Below are 6,070 nucleotides of genomic sequence, written 5' to 3' on the forward strand. Positions count from 1 at the left end.
AAACAAAACAAAACCAAAATATAAATAAATAAATACTACTACTAATCATAACTTAGCTATTGATTAATAATTTGGGGGTGGTGTTTCGAGACAGGGTTTCTCTGTATAGCCCTGGCTGTCTGGAACTAGCGGCATACACCTTTAATCCCAGCCCTCTGGAGGCAGAGGCAGGCAGATCTCTGTGAGTTTAAGGCCAGCCTGATCTACAGAGCTAGTTCCAGGACTGCCAGGGATACACAGAGAAACTCTGTCTCCAAAAAATAAAAATAAAAGGAATAATTCTACCCAAATCTGGCTTAGCAAGCCCGTGGGTATAGGGCACTGAAGACAGACCAAAGGAATAATTCTACCCAAGTCTAGCTTAGCAAGCCCGTGGGTATAGGGCACTGAAGACAGACCAAAGGAATAATTCTACCCAAGTCTAGCTTAGCAAGCCCGTGGGTATAGGGCACTGAAGACAGACCGGACCAATGAGTGCTTTAGGGCTCCTTAGAGGAGACCAGGGAAGGGTTATTTATTTACAGGAGCCCAGGGGAAGGGTTATTGACAGGAGCATAGATGACTCCAGACAGGTACATCATCTAAAAGCCCACCTCAGCATAGATGAGGACCCATGATATCTGTATCCTGGAGCTCTCCACAACTTGGAGGCAGTTGGGCACTCTGGCGCACCTCCTCTCACCAGCTAGTCATCCCTTGGGGAGAGACCTTGTGAATTTTGCAACTTTCTGACCCTTCTAAGTTTCCTTTGCTTCCTGAACTTAGTTTTTCTGTCTGCATCCAGAGTCTTGTAAGCCTCCCTCCAGGAGGGCATGTTTCCACACAGGGGAAATTCCTACACATATCTATAGCTCTCATCACTCTACCTCACTTTGTCCCAGAAAGGTGTCCCCTTTCTTGGCTGATCAGAACCCTGCCTGTGGTCTTCACTGTGGTGTGGCCAAGCATCTCTGGCAAAGGCTGACTCAGAGCCAACCTGTTGGGAGTTGTTACCAAATGAATAAACAAATCAGTGACTGATATCCCAAAGCCAGATACATTTTCAGTCTTCTCAATATCAAAAAGAAGGCCGCCAAGTCTGAGCAGAAAGGCAGAGAAACATGTGACAATGTGCCTTCACCAGATCCCAGGTTACCACCAGTCCTTCTCTGCCCTGGAAGGACCAGCAGCTCTGTTCTTCCAGTAAAGTGTTCTGCTTCCCCCAGCCCTTACCACAACACTCTCAGAAGTGCTACATGGATGGTTCTTTCTAGAGATGAGCTTCATCTTATACTAAGGATAATGAGCATGAGGAACGGTTTGGCTTAGAACTGCTGCTCATTTAGTACAAGGAGAATGGATACATATTCTTAATGTCATGTGAGCCTTGATCCGGAGACTTCCCTTCGAGAGACAGGAGGTCCAGACACAAAACCAGAGGAGAGTAAGGACTTAAGAATGAAGAAGCAGGGCTGGAGAGATGGTTCAATGGTGAAGAGCACTGGCTGCTCTTCCAGAGGACCTGAGGTTCAATTCCCAGTACCCACATGACAGCTCACAACTGTCTGTAACTCTAGTTCTAGGGGACCTGGCACTCTCACACAGACATACATGCAGGCAAAACACTAATGAACATAAAATAAGTGTCTTTAAAAAAAAAAAAGAGTGCAGAAGTAAGAGTGTGACTATGGGACTCTATCACTGACTTACCTCATGACAAGAGCACAGCCTCTCTAGGCCTTAGTTGCCCCGGTATTAAAAAAAAAATAGCTGTCTATATCTCGAAGAGATCGTTAGAATGGATGGAGACAATGATATAGGTGAATTGTTAGACATTTTCTTACTGTGACAAATACTGAGAGAAATAGCCTAAGGGAAACAAAAACTTTCTTCTTTTTTTGGTGGGGGGGCCGATTTCGAGACAGGGTTTCTTTGTGGCTTTGAAGGCTGTCCTCCAGCTCTTGTAGACCAGGCTGGTCTCGAACTCACAGAGCTCTGCCTGCCTCTGCCTCCAGAGTGCTGGGATTAAAGGCGAGTGCCACCACCATCTGGAGGGAAACAAAGACTTTATTTTGGTTCATGATTTCAGAGGTTTGGGCCAGAGGTTTGGTTCCATTACTTTGCACCCGAGGCAAAGCAGAAAACCTTGGCAGTGGGAGGTTGTGGAATAGGAGGCTGCTCACCTCAAGGGACAAAGAGTCAGAGAGGAGTCATTGGAAAAGTCCAAGAAGACTAAGGTATACACATCAGAGATTCAAGGCACGCCTTCACGAACTCACTTCCTCCAGCTAGCACCTTCCCTTCCACAGTTCCCGAGACCTTCGGTATACTGGAAACTTGAATACATCAATAGATTAAACCATTCAAGCAAAAATCTCCACCATTTAATGGTCTCCAGAAATACACTCATGGGCACACCAAAGGCATGCTTTATTGATCCTTTGTGTATCTCTTAATCCAATCAAGATTAACCATCACATTGGGTTTGAAAATGAAGGGATCAGGCGTTGGTGGCACACACCTTTAATCCCAGCACTCGGGAGGCAAAGGCAGGTGGATCTCTGTGAGTTCGAGGCCAGCCTGGTCTCCAGAGCGAGTGCCAGAATAGGCCCCAAAGTTACACAGAGAAACCCTGTCTCGAAAAAAAAAAAAAAAAAGAAAGAAAGAAAGAAAAGAAAATGCAGGGATCATAGTAGTCATACCCATAAATGCAAATGTTTTTAGATGGTGGTTTTGATTAGTAGCAGATGTACACACAGTTGTGGGAAGGAGGGTGGGAGGAATGGGTGAGGGCCCATACTCAGTCAACAAAGAAGGGTTCACAGAGAGACAGAACCAGAAACTGTCCTGCCAGCCCTGGCCCAGGAGCCTGACTTTCCAGGGCATGGTGGTAAATGCCTTTAATCTGGACACTCAAAGGCAGAAACAGGTGGATCTCTGTGAGTTCAAGGCCAGTCAGAGATACACAGAGAAACCTTGCCTCAAAACAACAACAACAAAATAGAGAAGAAAGACTCCCACCTGCCCAGCTGGAAATGGGTGTTTAGTGTAGACCGAACCAGAGTGTCAAATATGCTAAACAAGCATTTTACCACTGACCCACATCTCCAGGCCTCAAAGTGGATGGAATGCACCCTGGAGGCTCTTGCTCCTAGTCCAGGCCCCGAATGACTGAGGTTTTATCAGCCTTGCCTCCACAGCCCTGTCAAATCACACAAAGCAACCAGTAGTGCCTGAAGTTCCCAACCTGGAAGGCTGCAATCATATCCCCAGCAGCTGCCTGAAGCAGCAGAAGAGACTGTTAATGGCATGCACAGCTTTGTAGGCCTCTCTTCACTCATCTATGAACACTCCATTCCTTTCCTGTCCCAGGATGCCTTTGAAAAGGCAATAGGAGGCTGGAATCCTTCAGAAAGGGAATTCTAACTCCTTGTGTTGTGGAATAATAGCTTAAGAGACATGTTACATTCATTTATGCTGTGAAATATTTGCTTAAAGGATGCAAAGATGTGTTGCATTTAACTCTGAAAAGCTGTGTTACTTTGCCTGTCTAAAACACCTGATTGGTCTAATAAAGAGCTCAACAGCCAATAGCAAGACAGGAGAAAGGATAGGTGGGGCTGGAAGGCAAAGACAATAAATAGGAGGAGAGAAGGAGAGAAAAGGAGACAAGGATGCCAGGGACCAGCCACCCAGCAACACAGCCAGCCACGGAGTAAGAAGTAAAGGGAGACATATAAAGAAAGGTAAAAGCCCAGAGACAAAGGGTAAATGGGATAATTTAAGTTAAGAAAAGCTGGCTAGAAACAAGCCAAGCTAAGGCAGGGCATTCATAAGAAAGAATGAATCGCTGGGTCATGGTGGTGCACATGGCGAGTGCACCAGCACTTTAAACCCAGCACTTGGAAGGCAGAGGCAGGCAGATCTCTGTGAGTTCAAGGCTAGCCTGGTCTACAAATCAAGTTCCAGGACAGACATGGTTGTTACACAGAGAAACCCTGTCCTGTCTCAGGAAAGAAGAAGAAGAAGAAAGAAGGAGGAGGAGGAAGAGGAGGAGGAAGAAGAAGAGAGAAAGAACAGAAAAGAAAAAAGGAAGGAAGGAAAGAGGGAAGAAGGGAAGAAGGGAAGGAATCTCTGTGTATTTATTTGGAAGCTGGGTGGCAGGTCCCGAAAGAATACAAGAGTAAATAACTACATCCCTATTACACAGTTGCGGGGTGGGGACAGGCTTTGGACAAAGTCTTTGACCTAGCTATGATTCAGAACCATTTAGTCATACACACATTCCTTCACTCAAAACACATTCAATAAATCCCTAAAGACAACAGAAAATGTTGTGTGATAGGCAAAGTGCAGAGCAAACCCTAAGCAGAGAAAGGAAATGTTGCTAAGGGCAACTGTTTCTTGACAGGCAGTTTAGTGTCATGGATGAGAGTATAGGCCTTGGAGACCAAATCCTGACTATGTAACTCATTATGTGTACAACCCTGAGAAGAAATGGGGATACTGTTGAGATTATTGTGGGGTTAAAATGCAGAGTAGATGCCCAACAAACAGCTACTATAGTAGGGAGGCAATGCGTTAGTATGGTTTTACCTGTGGAGCAGGAAGGTGGGGTGTAATAAATAGTAACAAAGGAAGAAAATGCAGTATTTGTATGCAATTCCTTTTGGCTATTGCACATATTGTGAGACAGAAGAGGAGGCCAGTATGCTGCGATACTGAAGGTTATTAAAAGCTTAAAGAATAGTACAATGGCACAGACAATAGTCACAAGACAACACACACCTAACCCCAGCTAACACCCGCTTAATTTAGAGCCACAGTCAGTGAAGTCAAATGACAAGGTCTCTAAAGCTGGGGAGCCAGCTCTTGTGACTTGCTTTGTTGTTGGCCTGTGTTCTAGATTCTACTCATCTAAAAAGGGTCATTCCTGATGTCTTGGTTCCTTGTCTATTGCTGTAATGAAATGGACCAAAACCAACTTGGGGGGAAATGGTTTATTTGGTTTGTATGTCCAGATTACAGTCCATCACTGAGGGAAGCCAAAGCAGGAACTCAAGCAGGGCAGGAACCTGGAGACAGGAACCAAAAGCAGAGGAATGATGCTTACAGGCTTGCTCCTCATGGCTTGCTCAGCTTGTTTTTAATACATTCCAGGACCACCCGCAAGATCAATCATGAATCAGCAAAATGCTCCCATAGACTTGCCTAGAGACCAATCTAATGGAGGTATTTTCTCAACTGAGGTTCCCTTTTCCCAGATAACTTTGACTTCTGTCACTTACAACAACAACAAGACAAAACAATCAACAAAAACCTAACCAGAATACTTGCCTGTCCCTGGAAGTAGTTTGAACTGGGTAACACACATCTCCAGAAAGCCAGAGTGGAGCTAGCTTCAAGACTAGGAGAAGACTGGGCATGGTGGTGCACGCCTTTAGTCCCAGCACTCGGGATGCAGAGGCAGGTGAATCTCTGTGAATTTAAGGCTAGCCTGGTCTACATAGTAAATTCCAGGACAGTCAAGATTATGTAGAGAGACCCTGTCTCCAAGAAAAAGAAAAAAGAAAAAGACTAGGATCAGCCTCTAGACAGGGGCCAATGAGGAGATGGAATGCTAGGCCTGGACAGGTTGATCAGGTTCATAATCACAGTCCCTAACTTCTGTGGTCCTATTTGGAAGTGAGGCCCACTGAAGGTAAACACTTTGCCCAACACAAATGGAGCTGAGGAGAATCTTTGCTGGGAGAATGCCAAGGAGAGCTTGGGTCAGAAGCCTTCAGCCCTGAGCTGAGGATAAGCAGGTACTGTGGCTCTGAGGGCCATTTCAAGTATGAGGAGCCACACTGGAAGGAAGAGTTGTCACTTGGGGTCAGGAGGCCTCCATTCTTGCCCAATGGACTTGGCTCACTTTGTGTGATTTCTCCTTGGCTTCTGTTTATTTTTAGTAAAAGAAGATAGTTTTATTAGTAAGACCTCAGAGGTCCTTCATAGCTCAGAATTGTGACATCTGGACTCAATCGATGTCTGAGTTCTTAGGACTTGGAGTGTTGGGATGGAATCTAAATACTAAAAGGAACTCCAGAAT

Source organism: Cricetulus griseus, chromosome 7, assembly GCF_003668045.3.
Source record: "Cricetulus griseus strain 17A/GY chromosome 7, alternate assembly CriGri-PICRH-1.0, whole genome shotgun sequence".
Classification (NCBI taxonomy): domain Eukaryota; kingdom Metazoa; phylum Chordata; class Mammalia; order Rodentia; family Cricetidae; genus Cricetulus; species Cricetulus griseus.